General features: G+C 41.8%; 1 protein-coding gene across 1 annotated transcript in view; it reads right to left on the bottom strand.

The window, feature by feature from the left end:
• GPC1 (glypican 1) overlaps positions 1-18,067 on the bottom strand; it is a 200,088-nt gene that overhangs the window by 78,088 nt on the left and 103,933 nt on the right. The gene's annotated exons all lie outside the window — the stretch shown is intronic.

The raw sequence follows: 18,067 nt of genomic DNA, 5'->3' as shown, positions 1-18,067 counted from the left end.
CACGGCACAAAACACTTTACAGATTTATTGTAAAATTTGTATACACTAAACTACACTGTCTGGATCGGCAAGGTTATAAATTTGCAACTGTTGGACCCAGCCTTTGCATGTCCACACACACAAGAAAATATCAAACAGTCCAGTTCGAATGACAGAATGCTCAGTCCATGTGCCACAGCCAGTCACTCTGCTCTGGTGAGGAAACATTTCAGCCACATTGCTCTTTGTGGTCTGCATAGATACCAACCGTTATCTTGGAACAGTTGTCCCTTTCAAATATATTGCACATGAGGGAGACAGCCATTTTTATGACAGCACAGATTCCAATCTATTTAATCCTTCCAATGAAAATTAATCGTCTCGTCCTTTGAAAAAAATAAAAGGAAATATTGCCCACTGACATGCTGCTGTTACTCATTATTCCTTTAAATGTTTTTCACCATTTGAGACTATTTCCTCCCATCTCTCTCTAGCTGTATATCTTCATCTGTTTCAGAAATAATCAATCTGGCACGTTCTTTATATTTATTCACCGTCTGGTAGCATCTGTGTGTACAGACCAACACATCCCTAATAAAATTGCCCTGGCCTTTGAGAAAGCCCACAGAGGGTTAAAATACATATAAATTCATAGGTTCGTAGCAGATTATCCAAGAACACAGGCAGAGGAAGGGACAGGTAGCGAAGGGCTTCCACTCCCCCATCCCTCCAAAAAAGAAGGAATGAAATAAAGTTTCATTAGACTTGTTTGAACTGGTCCAGTGAGTGCCATATGTTACATATGTCCCTGTTTACCAGGGGCATTCCCATATTTTCTGGTACCCATCCAGAAAACAACAAATGTTGTTTACGTGAGTTGCTGCAGTTGCCATTGTTCTGGCTTCAGCTCCTTCCCCAGAACCTCCAGAATGTAAATCCCTGAGTTGCAAATGATGTGCAAATATATGTAAATGCATGCACGTGAACACTAAGGCACCTTGCCGTGCTCAACCTGTCGTTTCACACAATATAGGGGACAATAAAGGGACCCCTGACCATTGGTCCAGTTGTGACCGACTCTAGGGTTGCAGCGCTCATCTCGCTTTATTGGCCGAGGGAGCCGGCGTACAGCTTCCAAGTCATGTGGCCAGCATGACTAAGCTGCTTCTGGCAAACCAGAGCAGCACAAGGAAATGCCGTTTACCTTCCCGCTGGAGCGGTACCTATTTATCTACTTGCACTTTTACGTGCTTTCGAACTGCTAGGTTGGCAGGAGCTGGGACCGAGCAACGGGAGCTCACCCCGTCGTGGGGATTCAAACTGGTGACCTTCTGATCGGCAAATCCTGGGCTCTGTGGTTTAACCCACAACGCCACCCGCGTCCCTTTTCACACAATATAGGCCTAGTTTAAAGCTAGGTTGTTGTTGTTGTTGTTGTTGTTGTTGTTGTTTTAAGTCTCATTATTTCAGAAAATCAAGATGAAGGAGCATTTGGGGGCTGTGCAGTGCAATCCTATGCTTGTTTACTCAAAGGCAAGTCCCACCATATTCAATGGGGCTCATTCGTGTTGAAGATTGGAGCCTAAATGGGTGATTTGCAGCACAATCCTAGGCATGTTTACTTGGGAGAAAGTCAGATTATGTTTTGTGGGGCTCACTCCCAGGCAAGTGTGAACAACAACAGCAATTTTATTATTTGTATCTGACTGGTTTGCAGCCTTGATATGCTGTTCTTATAATGAAGCCAAAGAGTAAGAAAATGAATGTCAAGACTAGTAAGCAATCGCTTACCACTCACCAATGGCAAGAAAGGTCAAAGATTTTATTCCATGTTTTGTTTCTGCGGCTGCATAGGCTAGAATCGTTTAAATTGTATTCCATGGTTTTCTGAACTTATTACAAGGACATAAAACATATTTATATAGCTGACTTAATCTCTCTGTAATAAAAAAAGTAATCAACACAGAGACTCTGGTAATCAGCTGATGACCTTCTGCACATTAATTGCAAGAACATAACAATAATTGTGTATTTTAAGGCCATTAAGTGCCTACAAGAAATGACTGGACTCATATGAAACTAATATCATGCACAATGAAGCGCAGCTAGGGACATATGTGTGCATGTATGTGATGACGAAAAAGACAAGAGTTTAAGCTCAGCCAAAAGGAAACCGGGGAACTGCTGAACATTTCAGAACCACTTACCGGTCATTCATTCATTATAAGTTTATTGTGCTAGCCAAAGGCCATGACAATTGCATTATAATGTACAAAATTCAAACATAATAATAATATAACAAGTATGAATAATATAAAAGAAAGAAAAACCAGAAGTACTACCAGCTAACTCTAGTTCAGATTAAGCCTGAGCCTCCAAAACAATTCATAGCAATATTATCTAATACTCTTGTTCTAAACGGGTTTTTTTTGCAGCCAGTGGTAAATGAGCCACTTCTCTAAACTTTTAGAAACAAAATGCAAAAATACAGTTTCCTCAACTGAAAGGATCAAGTTAAGAAAAAAGAAAGAAAGAAGCTATAAACTTTGTAGTTTGAAAAAATATCAAAAAGGTGAGTCCCTTACAACCCTCCTGCACAAATTGCCAAAATAGCTAGGCCAAAGGGTGAAGGACAGCTCCAATATATACACAAGTCATGGCTCCTCCAGCAAGTCTGATACAGACTGCAGGCAGGGAACAAATCCATTCTGCCTATCATAATCTTGCCTTGACATGGAGTTAGACTAGACAAACATTGGGGTCCCTTCCACCTCTATGATTCCATCATCAGTGCAGCATCAATGTGTATGATGCTTTATAGCAGGGCTGGAGCACTTGTGTCCCTCCAGATGTTGCTGGGCTGCAACACCCATAATTCCAGACCATTGGTTATGCTGGATGGGGCTGATGAAAGTTGAAATCCAACAACCTTTGGATGACCTCAGTTTCTCTACTCCTGCTTTACTGAGCAACAAAAGCAAAAGAAAGGGGTTCTCGCTTGGGGAGGGAGCCATGGATCAGATGGAGAGGCTGGGCCCTGCCCCCTAAATTTGGCCACCATGCCTCTGGTCTAAAGCCTCTTTCCCTAACATGCTAATACTTGGGGTTGTTGCTTTTAACAGCGTGAGAGCATGCAAAAGTTGTATTCTAGAGAGGTACAGTCTACTCCCTTATGAGCCAAGCACATCAGGAGTTTCCCCTTCATTCTGCTTCCTGCAGCGATCCAACCTAAGGGAAGACAACAGAGGAGGGGGTGCCCCTTTTGTTGAACACCAAGTGAAGTTAATTATTTTGGCAAGAAATGTTTTGGTTGGAAGGAAGGGGAATGAGGTATGAGAAGGGCATGCCAGGAAGGAAAGGGCTGCTGTAGTCAAGCTTTTGTTCTCAGAGTCTTCTTCATTTAAACCACTCTGGCAGGAGAGGCAGAATGGCACAGAAAAAGTTGAGAACAGTGTTGATTTAAACCTATTGGCACCTGGAAATATTGGCATTTTGAAGTTTATTTTGAAAATGAATCACGACAAAAGGACAATGGGATAACACAGTTTGATGCCACTACTTCAGAGATGCGTGTCTGCCCATTCCCTACAGAAGTGAATCTCAATAGCAAGTTTACTAAATGCTGCAAAGCAATATGTTTATTGCCATTTATTACTCTTCAAGGACCAATTTATTCATTTTTACTGGCATTAAAACAGGGCTTTATGTTTTACAAGGAAACCACTCTGCTGTTTGAGGCCATCTTAACAGCTGAGTTGGCTCCAGCAGTTTCTATCCTGAATCCAGACACTGTAGCAAATATTTTCTAGCATCTTGCACGATGGAGGAAATGACCTTTAGTTGTTGTTTCTTTACACTAACTTGACTGACATTCATTTTAAGGGAGATGTAAACTTGATTAATGATTTTCTTCTAAGGGCCCTGATTCAGCAGCCGTGCTATAGTGCAAGCCCTGCTACCTAATAGGTACACCAGTGCTTTTTTTCCTGGGGGGACGAAGGGGTACACATACCCCTAAACATTTTGTAAATCTAAGTTTGGCCTCATTAAGGGGCAGTATTTCAATATGAGTAGGAAAATGAGAGTACCCCTAAACATTTTTTTAGAAAAAAAGCTCTGCATGACACTGTCATTCATATGCAGCAATCACCTGGGTGAGTAGAGGGGGAACTGGAAGAAAATCCAATCCCTTACCCATCTCCACAATGAGAGGAGACCTTAGCTATATATATAGCCCAGGTCATCAAAGACTAGAGGTGAACAAAAAGTAGTAAAGAGGAACAATGCTGCTGTAGCCTTGGTTATAAAACTGAGCACGCCAAGCAGTTTCTTGTGTGATCACAGGTGGAGTCATGGTATTGTTTTCACAAATGTTTCAAAGGACTCTGAAAAACACAGGAAGCTATTTTACACTAGGTCACATTATTTGTCCATCTAACCCAGTACTGTCTACTCTGGGTGGCAGTGGCTCTTCAACAGAGGCTTTACTCATAACTTCCTACCTCTTTTTAGCTGGAGCTGTGAGGGACTGAAATTGGGACCTTTCCATGAAAAGCATGCGCGCACACTCTCTCTCTTTCTCAGGCTACAGTATTTCCTGCAACAGTGCCATTTACCGTCTAATTTACGCAGTACCAAGAGAATATGTAGTTAGGGGAACATGTGGTTACCAATTGTTCATTTGCTTGTATCTGAGCAGTTAGGCAAAATGGTAATTAAAAAAGAAGTAGTAGTACTGTGATGGATCAGACCAAAGTCCATCTAGTCTACTATTATGTCTCTGACGGTACTATAAAGAATAAGTGGTTCCATTCTCTGCTTTTCCTATTTCCCCATAGCCTTTTCTGTCCAGATGTTATAGCCTCTTCAGGATGTTACACTTTCACTAGGTACACAGCACCCATCACACTTGAGTACTGTATGGGCACAAACAAGGGCATGGGAGTAATAACAAGGAACGGTCCAGGAAACCTTCAAAGTCTGCTCACCACTCATCCAGGTTTTCTGCTAGTGATGACTTCCTCTGCTGATCAGGAATGTATATGGTATGTGACCAGTGTGGAATTGATGTAGTTCACATGGTTCAAGGTATGATGTGGGTTCCTGTACTATAACATGCTTGTATAGTAAACCCAAAGTATGAGAAATTCCTTAAAACTGGTAAGCCTTGCAAAAATATCTTAACTTCTTCAGCCAAGGTCAACAGGCCTTTCTTCTTTTTCTTCCTCACTCTCATGAAGGAGAAAAAGAGAAAGGTGTTGAAAGACGGTAATAAAAATATCCCTACATTCCAGATTTTTTGCACCGGTTTCAGGTTGAATCTTTGCATGGAAACCAAGGATAAGGGAATGCTACATCTCTTTTGCCTTATGCCCGGAAGTCCAGAAAACAGCTAAGTCAAAGCTTTTCAATGATTAAAGACTAGGGTTGCAAGAATTAATTGATTAAGCAGTGTGATTACAGTTTAATGGCTTGTTCACATATTCAGAGTGAAGCTCTGATTAATTGGAGCAGGCCATCTGGATTCTAAACACAAGCACTCCTGGATCCTGGTCAGTTTTTCCACTACCTTTCTCCCTTGTTTGCAATTGCCTCCCATCAATTCCTGCCACCTGAAGAATCTGCCAGACTGGGAGTATATTTCCTGTATAGGTTTGATGCTCCACCTGAAAACTGAGCCACCCCGGTTCAATTCCTGCCCCTGCCACAGGGCCATGGTTCTCAGGACAAATGCTATGACACATTCACAGGAGCGGAGGGAGGCCAAAGTGGAGGGGAAGAAAGAAGTAGGGTGAAGAACTTCTAATGGATATGGGGAAGCACTTGTGGGGACAGAGGATTTACATTTTTATTTTTAAACAGTCAGGGGCAGTAGAATGGCCAGAGCTACCTTCTTTTTAACCATTTTTGTTTTCCCTTTCTACTTTCCCAGGGAGGCAGTCATCCTTCTCTATCTTCTTCTTTGGCGATTGCTTGTAGCCGAGTAAGATTGTCTTCCATGAACACAGTCTTATCAGTGAGTCCATAAGTGATTGTGGAGGCCAATTCTGGAGCCACATATCCTTCCACAGTGGGGACATAGGTTTCTGGGTGGGAGCTGATCACGGTGAGGGTTTGCCAAACTAGTCCAACAAAGTTGATGCTGAAAAAACATTGCTTTGAAACTGGTGATCTTTGCTTCTTCCAGTACACTGGAATTAGTTCACCTGTCTTCCCAAGTGATGTGTAATTTTTTTTTGAGACACTGCTGATGGAATTTTTTGAGGAGTTGGCAATGGCATTTATAAGTGATCCATGCTTCACAAGTATACAGTAAGGTTGGTAAGACAATAGCTTTGTAAACAAGCATTTTGGTTTCCCTGTGAATGTCCTCAAACACTTTGCACTTCAATTGGGACAAAGCTGCACTTGCAGAGCTCAGGCAATGCTGGATTTCAGCATCAATGTCAGCCCTTGTGGAAAGATAACTGCCCAGGTAGGAGAAGTGATCAACACTTTCGAATGTTACACCATTGAGTTGGATTTGTGGCACCGCAGAGGTGTTGTTTTGTGCTTGTTGGTGCAGCACTCTGGTTTTTTGGATGTTGGGCGATAGGCCAAGCTTTTTGTAAGTTTCTGTGATGATATTTAGGATGGCATGGAGATCATCCTCTGAGTGTGCGCACACTACATTGTCAACAGCATACTAAAGCTCTATGACGGAAGTTACAGTAATTTTACTCTTTGCTTTCAGCCCACTCAGATTAGAGAGCTTTCCATCTGTTCGATATCTGATTTCTACTCCAGTGGGGAGTTTCCCCTCAACAAAGTGTAGGATCATGGCAATGAAAATAATAGAGTTGAGGCGATAACACAACCCTGTTTAACACCTGATCCCACTGTGAATGGTTCACTTTGAGATCCGTTGTTATCAGTGGTCATTTCACCCCTACAATGCATCTGAGGAAGGGCAAACTGTCAAATGGCACCTCCATTTTTTTATTTGTAAAATAGGACACCAACCCCCCCCTACAACCAACCTCTGCATAATACTATATTAACAGCAGTATTACACAATAGATAAATCACACATACACAGACCCCAGTATCAGTATTACTATAAATTATATTGCAGCGCTCATGAGGAACAACGTTTAACTGCATTACTTGGGGGCAAGGGGGTGGGAAAGAATGGTAGAAGCTGTTATCTTGGTGTTAATTACTGCTAATCAAATTCTGGTGCATCAGACCTTGGCTGGTGTAACAGGATTCTTGGAAGAAGGTTGCAGAAGGAATTTAGCTGATCCTATCTCACTTTACAGTTCTGAACTCAAGCCAGCTGGATGACTGTGACCGTATTCATCATCATGTCTCTTCAGTGGTTGATGGTAACATCACATTTTTATAATCAAAGCTGGACTGATTGACTGTATACTCTGCAATACAGGCGGTTTCAAAGGGGGTTCAGACATTAGTCCCCCTGAACATTAAAGTGAACTCCACCAATGCTGTCCTCTGAAACAACTGACAGTACTTCATTAGCTTAGCAAGCTCAATCACATATCACAGAAAAGCTTGATCTACATTTGAAGTCCCAAAACAGATGTCATCCCACTGTTTTCTGAACACCACAGATCCATCTGAGACACAACATGGTAACATCTGCTTCCCCGCTGTGTACAGAGCTGAAGAAAAACACTTTGCTCTTCTGACCTAAATTTCAGTTATTTTAAACACAGCAGCTCATGATAGATGTCAGCTTTCTGCTCTCTGTTTTAGGTATGTTATTCCTTGTCCAGTGAACCCAGAAGCATTGTCTTCTCGTTCAGTCAGCAGACTTTAAGAAAGAGAGATTGTGCTGGTGTCATTCTTTAAAACAAACTGCTGCGCGCACACTAAACCATGCCCGTAAGCCTACAATGGGAGCTGGCAGCTTTAATGAGAGGAGAAGGGGCTGTGTGGGGAAAGAAAACCTCCAGGTGCTCAAGCTGTTACAGGTGAATAGAAGCCCTTGCTTCCCTGAGGCAGCTCTCTGTCAGGTTTAATCTCCCCAGGTTCTGGAATGTGCTTTTGATAGACATCTCGCCCCCATGTTTAGTTAAACACTGAGAGGGAAGCTGCTGCTCACTGCATGAGAAGGAATTGCCTCTTTGCCAAGGCTTCATTCCTGTTGAAAGCGGTAGGATCAACATAAATCACTTCCTGTTGTTTGTGTTTTTCTGAAGGTAGATATCCCCACTTTCTCCACACCATAAAGACAGCAGGACTGCTCAAGGCTTCCTATCGCCTAGCTTCCAAGAGGAATAAAGGGTCTTATTTCCCTTTGTTCTGAGCCTTGTTTACTTCTCCCACATAAGGCCTCAGACTTACCAGTTTGTGGGATGACACACTGTGCTTGTCAAGTTCAAAAACAGCCAAACAGCCACAACACAAGAAAGCGGGATGAATTTACAGAACCAATTCTGGAGGCACTTTCAGTCACTGAATCAACCCATGCACACTTTGGTTAATAGGACTTCCATGGGAGTTTCAGGCAATGAGCCACTTCTCACGGAACACTTTTCTGACATAAAGCTCTCTGGAGTGCACCTGACCCTGCGCCTCTTGGGAAGTACTGTACAAGTGCGCATTTTGACACAAATACACAGTTTGCGCAACTGCAGAATAAACATTCCACAAGTCACCATGCACACATTTCCCCCCTCTACACAGGGCTCATAATCTTCTAGTACAATAGCTTAAATAGAATTACTTGCGAGCATCAGATAGGCCTAGGATTTAAATATGTGGTGCTGTAGAATACTATATTAAAAGCTAAAACGAAAAGAAAGAAAGATGTTAATGGACTAAGTAAATTATATGTGAAAATAGTTTTGGAAAACTGCTACAATGATATATATGGAAACTCAGCCAGGGGGGTTTGAGGAAGTCACCCAACAATGTCAACAAAAATGGAATTATTACAGTTAGGATGTATGTATGTTTGTTTGTTTTTTGATATTTTCTTTTTATGTTTGTTGATATGTTTGTTATAAATTTGGAAAATTAATATTTTTTTTGGAAATAAACCATAATCTTCTAGTAGACGCATTTGATGCAGCCCTAAAAGAGGGTATGGCCAATTTAAGGGGTTGGTTGTGCTACTTTAGAGCTTTGGTTATGTGGTTCTTTGACCCACATTAACCCCCTACTGGAAGTGAGAGCTGGACCATAAAGAAGGCCGATCGCCGAAGAATTGATGCTTTTGAATTATGGCGCTGGAGGAGACTCTTGAGAGTCCCATGGACTGCAAGAAGATCAAACCTACCCATTCTGAAGGAAATCAGCCCTGAGTGCTCACTGGAAGGACAGATCGTGAAGCTGAGGCTCCAATACTTTGGCCACCTCATGAGAAGACTCCCTGGAAAAGACCCTGCTGTTGAGAAAGATTGAGGGCACAAGGAGAAGGGGACGACAGAGGATGAAATGGTTGGATAGTGTTCTCGAAGCTAGCAGTATGAGTTTGACCAAACTGCGGGAGGCAGTGGAAGACAGGAGTGCCTGGCGTGCTCTGGTCCATGGGGTCACGAAGAGTCGGACACGACTAAACGACTAAACAACAACAACAACCCCCTACTAATCCCCAAGAAGAATGGGGGGCTGACATGGGCTATGCACAATGTGCTTGGATTGGCAAAACTTTCTACAAAGGCTATGAGGATATTTCAGAGAGCAAGTCGCTGCATTTGCTCTGTTCCCAATTGTGCTTTGCAGTGTATGGCCAGGATCATAGGAAGCTGCTGCCTACATGTGTTGTAACAGCTCCAGTTGCTGTTGTGCCAATGAGGCGGCTGCACTGTAAAACAAAGCAGAATCTGCCTCATCTATAGCAGAACTAGAAAGTCTACTGCCAGTTAATTTTCTAGTTGGGACAAGTACTGTATGTGAAATTCAGCTTTTACTTCTTACTTAATGGCCCTGTTGGCTGCTAGAAACTACAGTGAACAGAATTCTGCTTAAATGCACCTGTTAAAGCAGGGATGGGGAATGGAAACTGGCCGGTAGGTTGGATCCTTATCTCTTTTTTTTTTTTAATGATATTTATTGAAAATTTTAAAATTACAAAAGAGAACAAAAAAGAAAAAAAGAAAGAAAAAACAAAGAAAAGACAAACCACAGTCAAACAATACAGATTTATCAAAATCAAAATCAAAAAATAACACGACACAATTGAAAAACAAAAATATACCACAAATATTTAACAAATCCAATATTCTCATATCTTTAACTGTCATTACCTTCTTTTTTTGACCTCCTCCTCCTCCCTTTTTTTGTATCCTGATTATTAATTGTCACAGCAAATCCTTTCCATATTTCATAATATTCTGTCATTACTTTACCTTAATCTATTTTAATCTTATCTTACTATGAAAACCTTAAAACTTAAAACTTAAATCTTATTTTTACCAATTTCTCATAACCATAATATTCTTACATAATTCTTTAAACATTTTTGCTAAAGCCAAATAATTTCGTTCCAACATTTTTCTAACATTCATCAATTTTATAAAACAATCATAATAAAAGAAATAACAATCCAATCTTCACCCAGCGTCTCTTCCTCCTGGACCCGGGTTTTGTCAGTCCTTTCTATCCCATCAATCTAGCGCATTAACCTGGTAACCTTATGTCCGAGGCCCTTAAGTCTCTTCCATGTCCCTTCCGCAGCTCTTCTTCATATTTATAGCTATATTTTCCTTTATCTCCTACTTCTTTCACTCTTGGGAACTCCAGCTTGACAATGCTTTTGACCCTTCTCGACAAATCAGCCCCTTTTCCATAGTCCCCACTAAGCTCCATGTGGTATTTAAGAACATGTTTCAAAGACCCTCCAAAATTGAGAGCCCCCACAACCCCAAACATCTCACGGCCCATTGCCAGACTCGAAAAGTCCAAACCTCCCTGCATAGGGGGGTCTATCCAACCCCCCATTTCCAAACCAAACCAAACTTTATCTTTCCAAATCTGGCTTTTTCCAAGTTCATTTGTCAAATCCAAGAATTCATGTTCCTGCTGGGCCGCAGCTCCCTCCATCTCTGGCACCCAAAATTCAGCAACATCCTCTTCCCTCATCTGTTCTGTCAGGGCACACTCCTGGTCTAATTCCTGGTTGGGCTCTGTATAATATCCCACTGCCTGTCCAAAATTTCTAATCGCATCAGTCATAAAATCCGTCTTCTCATGTAGCTGTTCCAGTAGGGCACTTGTTTTACAGAAAGCACTCAACAGAGCTTCTGAATACATTGTCCTGCAAGGTCAGAAGTCTATTCCCACGATCGTAATCTGTGACAGCTGCAAGCTTCCCGATTCAAAATTGGTTACAGTTTCACAGGCTCCCTCTAGGGGAAAAACTTCTGCTTGTTCTTTTCTTTTAAAAACAAATCTAACAACAAAGTTTCCTTTTTCAGATATTTTGTCAATATTTGTTCCTTTAAAATGCGAAGGGGAACAATGGAATCACTATGTATCTCTTCCTTTAGCTATCTGTCAAAAACGTTTGTCTCTGGTCAATGAGCTTCAAAGAACGTCAGTCCTGACACCCCACTCCAGGATCAAGATGGTGGAAAGTTACTTTACTTTACACTCACTTCTGCAGGTTTAAACAGCCCAGAAAAAATCCCCCCTCTTCTCCTGCTTCCGAAGGGGGTTCCACAATTTTAAATGATGAAAGTTAATCCTTTAGAAGCGATTTTCAGAACTTTAGTTTGCTGTGTCTTTGCTTTAATCTATCTACAAAGAAACGGAAGGCTGACTTCCTGTTTAGACCTTCCCGTTTCAGTGCCAAATTAAATTAAACTTTTAAGTCCAGTTTTCCTTTCTGCTCACAAATCCTTGTTTAGAGTCCAATTGTCCGAAACTTAAGTACTCACGGGTGGTTGTTTTAAAAGCCAAATTGTCCCAGGAAAAAGGCAGCGCTCTCCGGCAACGGCTGTGCGGCTTCGCTCCACGGAAGAAGCAGTTGACTCTCAGCACCGCGCCACTTCCCCCTCTTCACTCCGGAGCCCGTTAGTGGGTTCCTTTGCGGGTTGGGGGGGCGCTAAAGATGCCCGCCGAGTCCCATGGTCACAGGCTTCATCCGCCTGTGATTTTTGAATGGGTCCCCGCTTCGCCGTAGCAGAAAAGACCCGATTCCTGTGGAGCTGGTCCCTCCAGTTCAGAGGGAATCCGCCATTGCCGATGGCGCCACCCTGGAAGTCGGTTGGATCCTTATCTCTATGCACACCAGTGGAGAAAGTATGACAGGTGGGAAGCCCCGCCCACCAGTCAATCACTTGATGTTGTGATGACATCAGGTGACCCAGATATTTTGGACCAGAACTCCCACCAGTCCCAGCCAAGGATGAGAGTCATAGGTCAAAACTTCTGGACTGTATAAAGTTGGGTAAGGCTAGTCTAGACTGTATATTTATTACACACCCATCAAATACATTATCAGGTTGGGTACTACAAAATATAATGAATACATTCAAATGAGCCAAAAACAGCAGTTCTATAGCTGCTCTGTTTTCCTTGAATTGTTAAGTTTAAACATCAGGGAAAATTTAATCAAATACTGTAATTATCTAACAACCCTTGTTCCGGCCCTCTGATTCTCTTCTGCATGTATTCTCTTCTGCCTTCCTACTACTGGGGTGTAGACCCTCTGCCTCCAAGATCCCATGCCTCAGATCAACTTTCCCCTTGGCTTCTTCTTTCTTTGACTTAACCTCTCCATTCCTTAGATCTCTGTTACAGCTTACAGTGTTTGTCCCACTTATTCCTTGGCTGAGCTCTGGAATAAAGGTAGTTAACCTGTGGTTCTCCCATCAGCCCCAGTCAGCATGACCAACATCTGGAGGGTCACAGGTTCTGCCCCACTTCCAAATTTCCAGCTTCCTTCTCCCACAACACACAGTTCTGGCTGGCCTTAAGATTTCTTCTGTATCTTTCTTGCTTTGTCTCCCTATCTTCTCTATAAACATTAGCAGAATTGTTCCACTAGCAGCTGCAATATGCACACCATCTTGCCCAAACAGTGTCAAAGGATTTGCGTTCACAAGCACAAAAAGCAACATACATGTTGTACCTATGATATGAAAGGGCAGTGACTTTGGACAATACATGAAAGTATAGGGCATGGCACAATGTGATTTTCCTACTCATGTGCTCATTTAAAAGCAAAGAGTACTGAGTACGTAGCAGTCATAAGTAATAGGCCATTGGTGGCCAGTTTTAGCAAGTTCTATGAAGCTTGGCCCAAACCAATCTAATCTGTTCCAACAGATAACATTTAATGCACTTATCTTCTGCTTTAAATAGAAATATGTGGGGGGGAAATAACCATTCTCCTATCTTCCAGTCCACTGAAATGTCAGCTCAACAGTCATTTATTTTTGTACTGATCATTTCATTCCTAAATCCTTCATGCCTACACTACTGGAATTACACTGCATCCCTCCATAAAAGGGCTACAGCAAAGAATGTAGCGTGTCCAAAATGGTATGCTAATGTAAATGAATTCCTTTTACAAAGCAGCATTTGTTTGGACTTGAAATCTGATGCAAGAGCGGCGGAAAACACTGTTAATTTATTAATAGTCAGATGGTTAGTCTTCAGTTCGTGACAACTTCCAGCATAATCTCCCTTTTAATGTCTGGAAGTAGTGATTCAGTTTTAAGAGAATATGGAACTGTCCACATGAAATGCCATAGCCATGATTTCAGATGTTCTCCCCTCCCCTCCCTTTGTTTATTAACACATTCATTCGGAACTTTAAAGCTAATAAGGCTTTTAGATGACACCAAATGACTTTGCAGACAGTGTGCTAAAAATACAGAACCACATTTATTCGCAACGAAATAGCTCACAAATAAACTAAACTGTTAGTCTATAAACTATCCGGGCTTTTAAACAAAACAGGATTATTATTTTTTAAACTGCACGCTAACATTTCCTTTAAAGGACCAAATAATTTTGAAAATGAAAATGCCCGACTCTCGGATAAAGGTCATCTGTCATATGGTCTTTGTAACTAAACTGCACCCAAGTATTTGAGAAGAGCGAAACAGTACATTATTACGACTGGAGAGAAATGGGGCGAGGGAGGAGATACTGAAGCTCAACAACTGAGCTTTGATTAATGTCATAACGGCAGCCTTGTTATGTTCAACGTGGATCCCCTTGTTGTCACTTCCTGTTGACAAACTCCTTTTGCATTCATTGCTTGTTGCCATGGCATGTACGACAGCTCCTTGGTGTATAAGTCTTAGGGCTACTGCTGGAATAACCACAGCGGGAAGAGTAATCCTAAACCCTGGCTGGAAGCAACAGTGCAGTCGATCAACTTCAGCACCTGAAACCCTGTTTGCTTATGTCAGCCAAGGCAGAAGGGTGGGGGCGCAGCCTGTGTGTAATTTTTTGCTATCCTAACTCAATGGTACAGTTCATCAGCTCCCTCCCAACCCCCCCGCTGGAAAATGGATCAACTTAGGATTCTACAGAGGCCAACAGTGCCTAGTGTTACGTCCATGCCTTATAGAGCAGGGGGTTAAGATTTTAGCCTTAGTCCTGTGGGTTATGTTCAAAGTGCCTTAAATAGCACTTTGAGAAGGAACTATCTGTTGACATTAGTGCGTAGCTTCTGTGTTGATCTCAATTTTTTTACACTTCTGTGCATGTGTCATATTGTTAACTTGCTCCATTAACATTTTGGAGCAAAACCAAACTATTACGAAGTTTTATTGATGAACACGTTGCAAATATTAAGCTGTTTCAAAAACATCTTATACACAGGTGCCCAGACAAAGGTCCATATAAGACAACCCACAGTTAGGGTTACAATTCTGTGCACTCTTTTAAGGAAGCACAGTTACTTCCAAGTAACTGCAGGCAAAATTAAGAATTCTGTGGCTACTGAACTGCAGATGGCACAGCTGAAGTAGTAAAGTCTGGCTAACAACCAGCAGAGGGCACACCCTATCACTTTTTGATAAGTTATGGAATCACTCAGAGAGAAAAAAGTGGTGCTTTGCCACTTTTGGGGGGTCCAGAATACTTATGGTGACTCTGTAGGGGGAACTGAGTTCAGCTGCCTGTCTACTCCATCCCAACCTGTCACACTTTTCCAATAGTCAAGACTGCCAGACTGCGCAGCTGCTGAAGATGAGTATTCCAGGATCTGGGAGGGAATATCTACCATCCTGGGCAGAAATACCATCGCCACAACAGCTGGGATCCCCTCTCTACAGCACTGCCTCGTAGGAAGCCTCCTTATACTGACTCAGGCCATTGGTCCCTCTAGCTTATTTCTGAACCTAGACTTTCAGCAAAAGTAGATGATCTACCACTGAGCTACAGTCTTTTTATTCTTTCACCTCTTTAATGAACAGACATTTAGCAGATGACTGCCTGAAAAAGCATTGTTCTTTGAATGGCTTTTTGATGTGGTTATTTGAAATTTAAAAGCACACACCCAGTTTTTTATATTTACAGTGGCATTCCCCCCCCCCCCAAGTTGGCTCCTTTTATCCTCCAAACCATTTGATTTCCTTAGATTGAGAGCCCCTTGGGGACAAAACTAATAACATTTAGAAAAACTGCTGTAAGCTGCTCGGAGCCAATAGGAAAGAGCAGGATGTAAATCAATCAAACCGAGTACTAAAAGCACTGGGAATTCCCAGTATCACTATTGCAGATAAGTTAAATATTTCAGATTGCCGGTAGAAGGTATGATTAAGACAGAACTGTGGCTAGGCAAAGAAGAAAATCAATCTAATTGGATAGCTGGAGGGTACTGAACTCTCAGTGTGGCTCTGCTCTGGCCATACCACTTGAGCAACATTTAGGATTTTAGACCAACCACAATGAGAAATGGCTAGTTCAAAAACAGGTATATCTGTAGGATTCTATCCAACCTACAATCCCACTGGCAGCCCTGCATACTCCTAGAGATGACTGTTTGGGAGCTAAAAAAGGTAAAGGTAAAGGACCCCTGGACGGTTACGTCCAGTCAAAGGCGACTGTGAGGTTGCAGCGCTCATCTCACTTTCAGGCCAAGGGAGCCGGCGTTTGTCCACAGACAGCTTTCCGTCATGTGGCCAGCATGACTAAATTGCTTCTAGCGCAACGGAACACCGTGACGGAAACAAGAGTGCAAGGAAACGTTGTTTACCTTCCTGCCACAGCAGTACATATTTATCTACTTGCACTAGCGTGCTTTTGAACTGCTAGGTTGGCAGGAGCTGGAACAGAGCAATGGGAGCTCACTCCTTCACGGGGATCTGAACCACCAACCTTTGGATCAGCAAGTCCAAGAGGCTCAGTGGTTGAGACCGCAGCGCCACCTGTGTCCCTGCTTGGGAGGTACCAGATATATGAAAGGCCTTTAACCCTTGACTTCTTTTTTATTTATTCCCCAAGAAGCCCCAAAACTCATGTTGGCTCCTACAGTATATATTAATGCTGGTGGCAATGAACCCTTTGAAACATTTTGTGGGATTGTGTCTCTAATGCTATCAATGATGCCATGATCCACGTAGCAAGAAAAGGGTGGTAATGGAGATGTGGAACCAACTAATGGCTTCTTGGCCAATATGGCACCTTCTATATCGGAATCACTAAACATGATCCAGTAAGTTGTTTTAAAGATGCTGCTGTGGCAAGAACCAGCTGAGCATTTTGTCCGACTATCCTTACATAAGGCTTGTTTATACAAGCAACTGTTCTGGGATGACAATGGCCTGATCCAATTTCGCCTTCCAATTTGTTTATACATTTAAGAGGTGAATCAAAGGCCGCATGCGTGTGTGTATTGAGAATGAACAAATAAGTCCTTCGACGATGAGAGGCTCTTAATTCACCATTTTTAATCACAGCAATGTAAATGTAACCTCAACAACAAGATAAAACACAGTTGTAGCGACATCAGAGCAAGCCACTCTGTCTGTCTCCCATGTATATAAATAGAATGGTAGTTATTTTTTCCAATTAAGAAGATACTTGCAAAGAATTTCTTTTGACACTGATTTTACTAAAGCCACATGAGCACACAGCAACTCGTTTTCTTGCTAGTTTTCTTCCTTGGTTCATTTACCAGAGAACTAATAGGAGTATCAGTGAAAGAGACAAACTATGTGTATTTTTAAAGAAAGCAAATTCATGTTGTCATGCTGTATTTTCTCATTGTGTGCCCTGTCAGTTGATTTAGCAAAGTCAAATGTTGTTAAATAATATCACAATTTGGTGTTAAATTGCTTTAGGTTCTTAATTATTGCTTTAAAATTTAACCAAGAACGATGGTTCAGACAGATTGTTCCCCCTTTGCTCCTCTTCTGAAGTAAGTAGGATAAACAGTCAGGAAGCCCTGGTTCTGCTTTATGTCCAAACAAAGGATTGTGGTTTGTTGCTGCCCAACAAACTAACCTGAAACCATGGTTTGTTGGTTTGCTGACCATGGCTTGGTAGGAAGCAATAAATTGCAGGCCCTGGTTCAGGTGTGATGCAAAACCAGGGCTTCTTGGTTTGTTTATGCCTATCACTCCAGGAGAGGTATGCATGGGCAATGCCAAACCAGTCTGGCTTTTTGTTATGCATGAACACAGCCCAGATGACATGTTTGAATGTAGTGTTTAACATAAGACAGTGGGGAATTCTACAGGTTATACACATATTTGTCTTGACACCCCAGATTTCTGTTCCACAGTTTACCTAACAGTATCATCTTTTTCCTATCTGAAATATTTAGCAAACTGAAAAAGCAGAAGTACAACTTTAAACAAGTTAGTCCTAGAAAAATCAGACCATGAGTAACTTCAAAATAATCTTACTTAAATCAAATACCAAACACTAATTGCGGCACTACTTAAGGAAACTGAAAAAGATGTGATGGGAGAAGGGAACATCTTTACAAGCCTAAAGCATCCACTGAGGTTATGGCTGCCACAGAGAAGCAGTGATTTATATGTTATAGTTTGATAATGTGTTTGTTTAATTGAACACATACATTGCTTCAGGACCAAGATAAAATGCGTCCTAGAGAAATAAAAATAATATTCCTAAACTGCTGGCAAAAACACAGATAAGGAAAACATGC

Source organism: Podarcis pityusensis (assembly GCF_964106645.2).
Source record: "Podarcis pityusensis genome assembly, chromosome: 5".
NCBI classification, from domain to species: Eukaryota; Metazoa; Chordata; class Lepidosauria; order Squamata; family Lacertidae; genus Podarcis; species Podarcis pityusensis.
The sequence above is the reverse complement of the archived record's forward strand: the minus strand, read 5'-3'. Positions and strand labels throughout refer to the sequence as shown.